This window comes from Anoplopoma fimbria, chromosome 5 (genome assembly GCF_027596085.1).
Source record: "Anoplopoma fimbria isolate UVic2021 breed Golden Eagle Sablefish chromosome 5, Afim_UVic_2022, whole genome shotgun sequence".
Classification (NCBI taxonomy): domain Eukaryota; kingdom Metazoa; phylum Chordata; class Actinopteri; order Perciformes; family Anoplopomatidae; genus Anoplopoma; species Anoplopoma fimbria.
In genome coordinates this window covers 83,288-97,560 of record NC_072453.1, presented here as the reverse complement: position 1 = coordinate 97,560, position 14,273 = coordinate 83,288, and positions in this window count along the sequence as shown.

The window sequence follows — 14,273 nt, the reverse complement described above, 5'->3', positions numbered from 1 at the left end:
TGGAAAAACTGCAGATAGAGCCATAAGCAATTAATGAAACTGATTTTATTACTTTTATTTTTATTTATTTATGTATTATTTATAATTTTTATTTCATTTATTTCATAATTAATGTTGTTTTATAGGCAATACTCTATAGGCCTTGTTAGTTCCAGGTTCAATATGTGCACTAAGGTTCTTTAAATAAGTTTTCAATAAACGTTGAACCCATCTGGCCCTTGACTTGTATCAATTTCTTTATTTCGGCCCACTGTGTATTTGAGTTTGACACCCCTGTTCTAGATGTATATTTATCATGAATAAAACAAGCCATATCAAATATAACCTTGGGTCTGTCTCTAAACGTGTGGGGGGCGGGGCTTTTCACATACTTTTTTTATAATTAATGTTGTATTAGTTAATGTTTTTAATGGTATATCAATATACGAGATGAATGTTTCTTCAAAAGGGGGACATAATAGAAAATGTTTAGAAACTACTGCAATATGGACTGTTAACGAGACAAAAAAAGAAAAGAAAAATAGGTTTGCTTTTGCTTCTAGGCCTCACAGTTATGAGCGACAACTGGTCAAACTCTAAAGGATGATGAAGTCCATGAGTTGTGGATGAAAGCGCTCTGAAAAACCTAGTAAGTGTACCTTGAGTTCAACATTCCTTTGTTAAACTACTCTTTCCAGGGTAAGGAATAGGGGGGAAGAACACGTGGTTACACTATCCACCTCATAAATGAATCATACTGCCCTTGGCCAATCTCACTTTTCTGATATATTTAATGAATACCTTTTGACTATTTTTTGAGATATCCTGCTAAGTAAAAAACAGGACAAACATTCATCCTTAATCATTTTTGAAAGGGTTAACCTTCAGAATGTGATCAAAATCTGAGATGTTTTTTTTTAAAGTTCACCACAGCCGGGGAGCGGCTGCTGCTCGGCCCTGACTGCAAAACCAGTCTGATCTGTGAGCAAATGAGAAAACCTGTCTCCTTCATTTTGCCCTCAGTGGGCTCTGCAGCGACAACAAAACCTTGATCACTAACAACCCAACATCTACGCGCGTCATCCTCGGGAAAAAAATAGTCTAAACAACTGCTTCAGGAACTTCAGGAAGAGTGACTTGTAGACGCCGCTTCAAGTCTTTTTAGCTGAAAGCGTTTGGTGGCTAAATGCAGCCAATCTGACAAGTGCCACGAGTTGACAGGCTACGGAATAGATGTGTTGGAAGGAAATGTTTGTTGCGCCGTAGAGCAGTTCCTGTGTCAGTCTGCCGAAGACAGTGTTTGTGTGTTTACATATTCAGACTCATGCTGAGAACCAACCTGTTCCTCAGACGGCGTCTCACCATCTCCGTCTTCCCGTCGCCGCCGCTGTCACTCTTCCTTCTCACAGCAGTTGTCATTTTCGTTTCATAATCGTTCATCTTCCCTCTCCTGTCCCTTTCTCCTTCGCCCACTTCCTCTTTCCTTCTCGCCCCTTCATTGCTCTTCCTCTCTCTCGCTCTATCTCTGTGTTTTCTGTCAGAGTGATACAGGCGCTCAGCACTTCGGCCCCACTCATCACTGTGACAGCCACAACCGCCTGACAAGAGGAAAAACAAATTCCACAGAAACCGCCGGATATTAATGGACTGAGCTGTATTTGTCTTGTCTTGCCTTTTCTTCTTCTTTTCCTTTTTGGGTTGGGGTCTTTGTGGAAGCACACACATGATAAAATCAAGCAGTGGTTGAACTACACAATACAATACACAACAATTCTGAGAAGATACAAAGGAATGAGTAAGAACAAATCAGAAACCAACCAATCAGTCATTAGATTAGAAGTGCTACATAACTCAGAGTGAAAGGCTAAATAGTAGATAATAAGTTACTTGACACCAGTGTCCAAAATTAGATATGCTAAATACAGTGCAATTTAAGAATGACTATAAGGTTTGAAAAATCAACACTAACAATCCCGAAACTTTTTTTTGACCTTTCAACTTTTATCAAAGACTCTTCATCAGTAGCTTCAGTCATGGATATGGATCTAGTTTCAAGTCTTCTTCAATACAACTTGATGTTCATTTAGTAAATTATGGTCCATTTACAGTCAAATAGACCGTAAAGCAAGGTATGATTGATACTGTGATTGATACATCGCTGATGCAACCAGAGCCGTATATGGCGTCTCTATGCCACTCTAATATATGCCATTTCAAATATGTGAACTATCATTTGTAGTTGCAAAAAAAAGGCCTTGGTGACTGCAGGGTGTTCGAAGACCGCGACGGCAAATCCAGCAAACCCGATGCTTCATTATGGCAGTCCAAAAACCAATGTGTAACGTGACGATGGCTACATCCACTTATTTTATATACAGTCTTTGAACATTTGCCTAAATAGAAGAGTTCAAGAGTTTAGACGGAAGTAAAAGCTGGCCAACATCCACTTTAATAATAAAATGGAAGAAAAGTTCAACACAGCAGATGCAAGGGAAGCATGGCGACAGTCCCAGCCCCCCCGCGTACCTTTCTCACAGACCCCCCCATTAAAATGCGTTTTGGGTGATCGGATTGCAATCAGATAGTGCTTGGCCATACGAAAGCACAGTTGTAAAAGCATTCCAAACGCACTGATAAAAGATTCTGATCCAATTTTCCAAACCACTCCTGGAGGTGGTCAGGCACACATTGATCAATTAAGATATAAGTGTCATGTGGGCAGAAAGAATGTGCCATTTTACCCGTACCAAAACACTTAAAAGGTAAGTTTCCACATGTCTACAGACCAGCGTTGAAATCTTTGCTAAGTAGCTCGGCGGCTGTGGCTCAGAGGTAGAGCACGTTTTTCTCCCAATCGGCAGATCAGCTACCTGAACCCCTTCTACTCCAGTTAGCATGACGAAGGCATGTCAAAGTGTCCTTGGGCAAGACACTGAACCCCAAATTGCTCCCGAATGCTGTGTCATCATTGCATGAATGTTTTGAATGGGTCAATGACGACATGTAGTGTACAGGGATTTGAGTGTTGGGAAGACTAACAAATAAAATGGACTCTACAAAAGGAAGTCCATTTACGATTTCTCATACACCAGATTTTATATAACATAGTGAGCATACATACTCTGCTTAAGCCCCTTTCTGGAATACAAATACTGGTGCAACATGTATTGTTTAAACACGGGATCCCACAGGGCTTTTTCTCATCTACCATTCTGTTCTCCGTCCAATACAAACATCACTAAACTGGAACACTGACAAACTGACAGATGAAATGTCCCTAGTGGCCCACCTGCCTGTGCCAGCAAACCTCCAGTATGTGGACTCTCCGATCACCCTCTATGGAGTTGAATTGTGCTGTGGGAGGAGGCAAACATCAGGTGATGCTTCCCACTGACTGTTTGAACCCCTGGAATTAAAAGCTAGTTGAGCAGGTGGGGGCTAACTCATTGAGTAGAAAAACTAGTTCATGCATTTGTTACCTCTAGACTAGATTACTGTAACTCCTTATTATCAGGCTGCTCTAATAGGTCTCTTAGATCTTTACAGTTGATCCAGAATGCTGCAGCACGTGTTCTAACAAAAACTAAGAAAAGAGATCATATTACTCCAGTATTAGCTTCTCTGCACTGGCTCCCTGTTAAATCAAGAATAGAATTTAAAATTATTTTACTTACCTACAAAGCTCTAACTGATCAGGCACCGTCTTATCTTAAGGAACTTATAGTTCCATATTACCCAACTAGAGAGCTGCGCTCAATCAATGCAGGGTTACTTGTGGTTCCTAGAGTATATAAAAGTAGGATGGGAGCCAGAGCCTTCAGTTATCAGGCTCCTCTTCTGTGGAACCAGGTTCCAGTTTCAGTCCGGGGGGCAGACACACTCACCACTTTCAAGAGCAGGCTTAAGACCTTCCTTTTTGATAAGATAAGATAAGATAAGATAAGATAATCCTTTATTAGTCCCGCAGCGGGGAAATTTGCAGACTTACAACAGCGCAGAGTAAAGTGCACACAAGAGACATAGCAGAAGAAGACAAGATAAAAATAAAAATAAAAAATAAGATAAAAAATAAATAAAATAAAAAATGAAAAATAAAAATAAAATAAAACAAGTATTATAAATAAGCAATAAAAAAAACAGTAGAAAAAACAACAATAACTGAAATACTATATTTACAGACAACAACTATTTCAACTACTTTTAACTTTTTTAACCATTATTGCACAGTGCAATGTGCAATGTATTGCACAGGTTTCTATTGTCATGTTATTATGTTATTATTGTCCTGTGGTCATGTGGTCTGCTGGGAGCAGAGTTGGTTGCGCAGCCTGACAGCAGCAGGAAGGAAGGACCTGCGGTACCTCTCCTTCACACACCGGGGTGAAGCAGCCGGTGGCTGAAGGAGCTGCACAGAGCTGCCAGGGTGTCCTGCATGGGGTGGGAGGTATTGTTCATCAGGGATGACAGCTTGGCCATCACCCTCCTGTCTCCCACCACCTCCACCGTATCCAGTGGACACCCCAGCACACTGCTGGCCTTCCTGACAAGCTTGTTGAGTCTCTTCTTGTCTGCTGCTGAGATGCTGCTGCTCCAGCAGACCACTGCATAAAAGATGGCTGATGCCACCACAGAGTTGAAAAAGGTCTTCAGGAGTGCTCCCTGCACTCCAAAAGACCTCAGTCTCCTCAGCAGATACAGTCTGCTCTGACCCTTTTTATAGAGTGCCTTTGAATGATTAGTCCAGTCCAGTTTATTGTTCAAGTGAACACCCAGGTACTTATAAGATTGCACAATCTCAATGTCCTGTCCCTGGATGTTCACTGGTTCCGGAGGACAGTGTTTTCCCCGGCGGAAGTCCACCACCAGCTCTTTGGTTTTACCAGAGTTGATCTGGAGGCGGTTCCGCCGGCACCATCCTGTGAAGTCCTGGTTCAGTTCTCTGTATTCCCTCTCATCGCCTGCGGAGATGAGGCCGACGATTGCAGAGTCGTCAGAGAACTTTTGCAGGTGGCAGGTAGCAGAGTTGTATGTGAAGTCTGATGTGTATATGGAGAAGAGGAATGGAGCCAGAACGGTTCCTTGTGGGGCCCCCGTGCTGCAGGACACCCGATCTGACTCACACTCCCCTATCCTCACATACTATGGACGGTTGGTGAGGTAAGGAAAAAGCTCACAGGTGAGCAGGAGCTGCTGTAAGAGGCAGCCACTCGCGCGGCGCCATTTTCCACGTTCCACATTTTCCACTCCATAGCGCTTATAGTTAGGGCTGGTTCAGGTTCGCCTTGGTCCAGCCCCTAGATATGCTGCTATATGCCTAGACAGCCGGGGACTACCTAGGATACGCTGAGCTCCTCTCTCCTCTTCTCTCCCTCCTTCTTTATGTATTAATCTCCTATTTATGCACATTACTGATTTTGCTTCTTCCCCGGAGTTCTTGTGCTTTCTCGCCTCGCAGGTTCCCAGGAATCGGGGTTATATTTGGACTGTCATCGTGCCACCTACTGAGGCCCTGCTGACACCCACTACTACTACCACTATCATTATTAGTCACATTACTATTATTATTGCCTGTACTATTACGCTTATTGACTTGCTTCTACCCTGGAGTCTTTGTGCTTTCTCGCTTCGCAGGCTTCTATAAATCGTGGCTGTACCTGGACCGTGGACGTGCATCCTGCTACGGCCCTGCTGACACCGACTGCTACCACCATTATTATTATTACTAGTCACATTACTATTACTATTACCTGTACCATTAAGCATTTTAGCTTTACTTCCACCCTGAAGCCCTTTTGCTTTCTCGTTCTGCAGGTTTCCATGAATCGTTGTGGTACCTGGACCGTAGTCGTGCCTCCTGCTGTGAGCCGACTGACACCCACTGCTACTTCGATTATTATTATTAGTCACATTACTATCCCTATTTTCATGGCTATAATTCTACTGTAATAATTGCTGCTGTTATTATAAGTAGTCTTATTATATGAATCATTTATGTCATATACATTGAATGTGTTGTATCTCTGTTATGCTGTTCATTCTGTACACATGACATCTATTGCATTCTGTCCATCCTGGGAGAAGGATCCCTCCTCTGTCGTTCTCCCATAGGTTTCTTCCTTTTTTCTCCCTGTTAAAGGGTTTTTTTAGGGGAGTTTTTCCTGTGCTGATGTGAGGGAAGGACAGAGGATGTCGCATGTGTACAGATTGTAAAGCCCTCTGAGGCAAATTTGTAATTTGTGATTCTGGGCTATACAAAATAAACTGAATTGAATTGAATTGAATTGAATTGAGTCAAGTCTTCATCTTCAAAACATCTTGGTACAACTTTCTAACTTTGGAGTAATTACAGTCCATATGTTCATATGAAAGGGTTCTAAATCATTTATAAGACATGGCTGCTGAGTTTTAAAATGCTAGTGAAGTCCGCTTCAGATCTGTAACAACGTGGAAATGTGTTCGACTGCATCCTGGCTTTCAGAGAAAACGGGGAATGGGCCAAGTGACCCATTTGTCTCCATTAGCAGATTTTTACAGGGTTTACAACGCTGCATGGTCGTGACGCTTTACAGACCATACAGAGAAAACAATAAGATAAAAAAAACGTATACTGTATCCGTTTAACATGAAGCTGCTAAACTTAAAGGCTCATTTGCAGCAGCTGCTGTTTATATATCTCAGACCCCAGCAGAACGTCAGTATCCACCTGCCGGCTCCAGCTCTTTATGGTTCTCCGTGGGAGGGTTGTATTGATCCCTCCATGCACATGCTGTGGCTGGTTTTAAAAATACCTGTATGCATGAGACTGCGCCAGCTGGCAAAAAAAAATCAACACTATTTTTGGTACTTCGTATGTCACACCAGTGGTATTGTTTATCACAGAGTTCCTCCAAATGAAGACCGTGTTTCCCATGTATGCATAACATCATTGTGACTGTGCATATGCATAAACAAACATTTTGAGCTGTTTAATAAGGAGCATCGTGTCATTTTGTATCATTTATGTGGCTATGTATGTGTGACCCACACAGATGTACTCACAATTTAGTTTTAGTATTCATTATATAGTAATGTAAAAGTGTTGGATTCCATCCAGGCCAGTAGGGGGCGGTAGCGGGTAGTTTGTGCCTCAGGGCCCAAAAAAAGTAAGCTTCTCGTCATTACATTACATTACATTACAGTCATTTAGCAGACACTTTTATCCAAAGCGACTTACAGGAAGTGTATTCAACATAGGTATTCAAGAGAACTACTAGTCACCAGAAGTCATAAGTGCATCTCCTTTCTTAAACAAGCATCTAAAAGCATAAACCAGAGCAAAAGTATAGTGCAGAGGCAAATTACTACGAAAACAATAATTGCAACAGACTAATCCGAATATAGTAAGTGCTACAAACTACTACGAATAGGATAAGTGCAGTAAACGAATACGAATACAATAAGTGCTACGAGGAAGGCTCCGGGTAGTACTTCTTGAAGAGGTGAGTTTTCAGCCTGCGCCTAAAGATGGGCAGCGACTCTGCTGTCCTGACGTCAGTGGGGAGTTCATTCCACCACTGAGGGGCCAGGACAGAAAAAAGCTGTGACCGGGTGGATCGGCCGCAGGGACCTCTGAGCGAGGCAGCAGAGTCATTCTACCGAGAGCTTACTACAAGAACTGTAACAAGCGCTTCGCTCTCGTCTTTTTTCCTATAAAACAGGACATGATTATTTGCTTGCTTGTCCTGCCATCCGGGACTTGCAACATATGGCTATACATTTCAGACTGATGTCCAATCATTATAATGTTCAAAGATTACATTAATCCCAGAGTATAGGGTAGTTTGACATGGCTATTAGCTCCAAAGACTCTTGGGTGGAGGAAGCCGCAATGGATGGCTGGGTCAATATGGCATGTGACTTTGACAATGACTTTAGTTTTTAGTCTTTACCATGACCACCATAGTAACCATAACAATGGCCGATAGTCAACGCTCATATTGCGGCGCGGTCACTCTAAAAAAGAATTCACACTTGCAAACCACTGATACGTTTCGTCATTTTTGCACTCAATCAGAGTGAGTGAGGTAGTACACCTAGCAACGTGCACAGCAAGTGACGAAGTATGTTGAGCGACAGTTATTAAAAGTTACGTGGTTTATGAGTATAAAAATTGCAAAAACCACTAATGGCAGGACAGTTATTCATGAGACATATGAAACAAAATGTCAATATTGACTTCACACTTGTGGTGGTTTTGAGTTATTTACGCTAGTTACGTTGTTATGTTTTTTGACATAACATAACATTATAATTTAGTAGAAAACAAACACAGGACTTTTACCCAGGAGACCGCTGTTCATGTCTCATGTGAAGCAAAAAGTCGGAATACTTTACTCTTGGTAAGAAACGTTGTTTCGCTTGTTACGATACGAAATAAAGTTTGCTGAGGGCAGTTGTTCGTTGTTGCATTCTATTTTTCTAACCTCAACGTAATGGTTTTGTTGACTAAACCTTCACAATGTTAATCAGATGGCATTGTGTGTTTATTTAAGCAACATACGAGGTTGGTATGAATCACATTTTTATTTTAGAAATGTCAACAGTAAATGTATCGTGGTAAGCGAACATACAATGGAAACAATATTTCTGGGGAATGGTATGAATATGGGGTCATTTTCTAAGAACCTGCAAACGCCATTGTGCTGATATGGAGGCGCCAGATCAGAAACTCACTGATATGACTTGGACACAGGAGAAGGCTGTTCGTTTTCTGTTTCCTGCCAGTGGCCGACCTTTCCTCTTACTTTTTAACTACAGCCATGATTCTTTCCTGATTAAAACTGAGCCATTCTTATGATAAAAAATAACCAAACCTCGACACATCACAAAATGCTCATATGGACCGTTCTTTAAATAGTTAGTTTGTCAGAGGTCATTCTGGAAGGCAATGACCAGGTATCTGGTCGTTTTGGATGGACAACATGGTTGGCAATGCAGATCACAGATGAATTGACCTTACTGTCGGTTAAAGACACCTTTAAGATACAGCAAAGAGGTTTACAGTAAATGTAATATTTTTTTGCTCCACTGATTGTGGCAAAGATGGTGTATAACAGGTCTTCCTTGGTCAGCTCTCATCTTAAATCAGTCCTGTAGACTAGAGATGTCTGGTTAAGGTTGCATAATTCAATGCATAATAATAATAATTATCTGTGTGTCAAATCATTCCAAATCCACTAGCTCCAATTTTTTTAATTCCTTAAATTTGACATTTTACCAAACCAATAATTCTACGGGGGAACAAGCCTCAGCATGTAATCATTTACAAGTAGTGCAGAGTGAGCTAATGAAAAGCACAATCTTTGCACACATGTAGCAGAAATATTTGCTCATTCAATTAAAATCAAAGAGTGCAGATGGAGGAAAACCCAACAGACGCACACATCACGCCATGTACGGAACATGAAAGTGTTCTTTGACTTTGTTATAGAAGGCAGAAAACAAACAGGATTTCATTTCAATAATGTGTGGAGCCCAAGAACGCTAAGGGGGAGAACATTGCTTCACCCTTTACATGCAGTATGCATATAATGGACATGATTTGGAGACGCAGTTGTATTATCGGCAGCATAGGTCTGTCAAAATGAAAGTGGAATGATTGACGCCATTATAGCCAGACTTGCATGTAGCTTGTAAACACACACTGTAGGAGTTCCCAATTACACCAATTGAATAGGAAAGAGAACAAAAATGTGTTTTTATAAAAAAAATAGCAATCCCTCCATCTTCGTGCATGGTTCTGTGGCACTGAGGCTTTTTGATTGCCTGCAGCCGCAAGTCATCCCCATGTTTAGTTGCTTACCTGGGTGGCTGTGGCACATGAGGTAGAGCGCTTGTCCCGTAACCACAAGGTTGGTGGTTCGAACCCCTCTACAGTCAACATGCCGAGGTATTCTTGAGCAAGACACCTAACCCCAAGTTGCTCCCCGGGCGCTTCTTAGCAGCCCACTGCTCCTCCGGGATGGGTTAAATGCAGAGAATTGTAATTTCCCCATTGTGGGACTAATAAAGGATTGATTATTATTATTATTACCCTACTCCTCTCCGGCTTGTTGCCCTGGCTCTGGAAAGCTGTTGATCTTTGAGCATTGGTGTGGATAAGCAGCAGATGCAGAGTCCAGGGCCCATGTTCAGCGGTCAGGCTGTATTATTTAAGCTTCTCGTCTCGTCCAGATCCAGAGTCACAGATTTCTCTGACGCATCTGAATGATTCATTGTTGTTTGAAGGCTGGAGCCGCACTGTTGCTGTTGTTTCTGAAAAATAAAATTAAAAGAACAGCAAGAGGCTTTGAACGTACAGCGACCATATACAAGTTGCTGATACCACCTTTTCTCGTTCAGTTACACCAGCGTATCATGGTTTTGAAATGTCAGTGCATGTTACCGGATTCAAATGTGGGCTGTATAAAATCCCTAAACAAGAAGCTGCTGACCGGTGTCATTTGTGCCTATGAATAATTAGCTCCCTGTCAAACCCCCCTGCTCTTTACCCCACATTTTCTTTTTTATGATTATATTGCTTTTGGTTCCTCTCACGCGTGCATGGCATGGTCTGGTGAGAGATTAACACCATAATAAACGCCTCGGTCCACTGACTCTGTAAATTGCTCATGTCGCTGAGCACTTCAGATGCTACCGAGTCAGCAGAAGACTGAAGAGTAGTCTTATTAACTGCGAAGCGCAAGTTTCCAATTAAAACTGCAAGAAGCACACGAAACGCCTTGGAGGAATGCAACTACATTCTCAATACAGGGCAGTTGACCTCGTGTTTTGGTATAATAACAGAAAGTTGTAGGGAGGAAGGCTCTTTCCCCCTCAAAACTTCAATACGAATGATCTTGTGTATTTTTTTTTATGTATTAGTACTTTAATGCCTTCTTCATACTACACAATTTATGCCCGGATTTTCCGCTCCCAGATCACAGGCAAATTGGGGTTGGATTGGTCCTTGAGCGCTATGTTTGAACTGTTCAAAGACATGTCTAGAGGCTCCCTGGAGAATCACATACACATTCCAGATATCCAGCATGCAAGATATCTGGACCTTTTGAGAGGCTGCCGGGGGGGCGACACCTTGCAGACGTACAAACCTGCATTCTTTCTAATGGCCAGCAGGGGGCAAAAAGAAGTCTATGAGAAAGTGACCCTGCTTCTCTCTTGATTTATTCCCTAAACAAACATTGAATATATGACTTTGGTCTCAATCTCTAGTTCAAGTCTTCTTCAATACAGCATGATGTTCATTTAGTAAATGATGCTCCATTTAGAGTCAAATAGACCATAAAGCAGAGTATGCTTTAGGGCTGGGCTACCTTGTGATTGACAGGTTCAGTAAGTATGTTTTCAGTTTTTTCGAACCCTAACCCTTTCACTAGGTGGTTTCGATATGCAACATTTGGTTCGCCTGAAAATGTCTAACTAAGCATTCAGTTGTACTTACTCCACCCTCTTGTGTCACTTGTGGTTGCAAAATAACGGCCAAAAAGCAGAACTCAAGGCGTCAACACCAAAGTCAACAAACTATGTCCACTTTTTATATGCACTCTCTTGCTACAGCCATGAAAGAGCAAGACACAGGTTTAGGGGAACGCTGTAGAAGAGGTTGCCTGTAACTGCTACGTGTTGCACTTGCAACCAAACCAAAACTTGTTGTTGCACCGAGAGGAAAATAGATAAATAGTGAAGACGTGTGGAAACAGGCTATTTCGTGAACATGTTTGAGACAATGACAACATTTACAGGCATCGTAGCAAGCATGCTGACGGAACGTCTTTTGGAGTCCAAACATACTATTATCAGGGATTCTTCCCAGTGAAAGATCGAGTACTAAATGACCCCAAGTTTCCGTTCAGTCATAAAACGACCTCAAGACTCCCAATTACATGACAGCGAGTTGTGTAGTGTGAATGATACAGTGATCTCACAACTTTGAAAGTCCTTTAGTGTGAGCTTGGCTTTAGACAACTGATAAATAATAATCGTGGGAATGTCTTAGGAAATCATTCCTAAAGCAGCAAAACAGTCAGTTCAGTTTTTTACACTTTTTCCCTCTTTTGACATTCTGTGAGAAGAAGATGCAGTGCTCAGAAAAAGCAATAATTACAGAAACTTCGGCCCGTGGTTTTATATATACTCTTTGCTTCTCCGAAACTGGAAGCCTGTTCAACGTGAAAGTTTGAGTCAGTGTTCGTCCACAGCTGCTACCTACATCATTTCATGAAGTGAAAACCAAAAAATCTTTCTTTTATCTGTTACGAACAAAGCCGTGGGATATTGTGACAAGTTCGTGCTCCTTTGGATCGTCTCCGCTGTGCAGTGTATCCGCCCTGATCACCGCAGGGATTTGAGAAACGTCAAAAACAAAATTGCAACCACATTTACAGGATTTCCACTGGTTTGAAAATATATCTGCTTCTTTTTACTCTATTCTGCAGAGTACATCGTGAGCTTTGTACTTATAGTTGGGGAAACTCCAACAGTGAACATTTTGTCATTGATGGAGCGTGGTGCTGCTGCTGCTGTGTGCGTAAAAAAAGTCATTAAAACATTCCTAATGTGAGAAGCTGGATGAGAAACAGAACAAGAGCAGTGGAGTCCACAAACTTTAACTTTTTTATCTAATATGGAATTGTTGAATTGCACACCAATGTAATAACTGTCAAATAATGTGTTTTAAATAATTTGAATGGTTGGCAAAAGGCTATTATAATCTACAGGCTAAATGTATTTAACTGAAGTAATTACAAGAGGTGTGTGCTGAACCTACAGTATATATTATTGTATTGTCTTGTAAAGTCCAATATTCACTGTTTTTTAAGCTTTGTTTCGGTCTCTACAAGCTCTTGAGAAAAAAAAACTGTGTCTGTCCAACACTTTTCTCACTTCCAGCTCCTCAAATCCAAATGTTTGGTCAGTGGCCCTTTGCCTCAAACTATGAAGCTCTAGGTATCTCTGGTGTAAGTTTTGGACGTGTCAAGGACGGTGTGTAGGTTTCCACTCGTTGCATGCGTGTTGTTAAGACAAACTTCAAACTTACTTAAACAAGCCTTACTTACACAACAAAAGTGCTTGGTTTGGTTTAGGCAGGACAAGTACTTGGTTAGGCTCAAGAAAAGTTTGTGGTTTGTTACACTAAATAAGTGCTTAAGTTCCGTAACAAAAACTACGGTAAAATAAGCCAACGCTGACTTGGTTTAATATGGTACGCGAACAGCGGTCTTCAGGGTGAAAGTTTTGTGTTTGTCTTACTTGTCCATCCTCCCATCCCACCCAATCCTCAGGGGACATCCTCGCTCTTTATCCTACGTCAGTCATTTTGATTGCTAATAATGATGCGGATTAGTTTACATTGGAGTTAGTTAAAAAGCCTTATGGGTCACACAGAAACCAAACTGTGCCTCAGTGCGTTGGTATCAGACCAAGAGGGGTTCAATGACCAAACGTTGGTATTTGACAAGTTGTCAGGAAAGCGGGTTGGTCTATCTGCTGATGGGTTTTGGGCAGGTTGCGTATGGTATTTTTAATTGGAGCTTTTATTGTTAAAAAAACGCTGCCTGCCTATTAAACAGGTTGATGAGGGCAATTTGACGTAATTTAATGTTTGAGCGGGGCATATCAGCTCTTTATGCTTTAGAAATGCCTCTGATATGATTTTATCTGCTCAAAAGAAAAGATAGCAACTGTACACTTGAGACGCATTTCCACATAGTTGTTACATTTCCTCCTGAATGTCTTTTGTACATCTACTGTATGTTCAGAGAACAAAAGGATTGGGCACAACACAATACTTAGTCTCTCCTTTGCCACTGCTCATTCTCACTAACTAATATTATTATTTGCAAGGCAAATTACTTGCCTTAATTGTTGTGTCTGGTAAATGGCAAAAAAAAAGGTTAAAGAAACCAGAAAACAAACATCACGCTCCATTTCCCAGCATTCATCCCTTGAGCCCCGGAGGCTCTTCCTCTCTGTTTCCTACAACACACAGATTGGTATAAACAGCTCGGAACTGTAACAAAGCCTGTTATGCATTCTGCAATCTCGTGTTGATGTTAGTCCATGCCTCCGCCACACTCCACTGGACTACAGAATTGTACCATGAACTGAAAAAATTGCTTTGGGTACAGAGAAGTATGCAAAAAAAGAAAAAAAAGAAAAGGGGTTTGTGTGCGGTCCAATGTTTTATTCAAGCAGGAGTCAAATTGGTGGTGAGATATGACAGCTTGTGTTGTTAACAAATCTTTGTCAATTTGTTA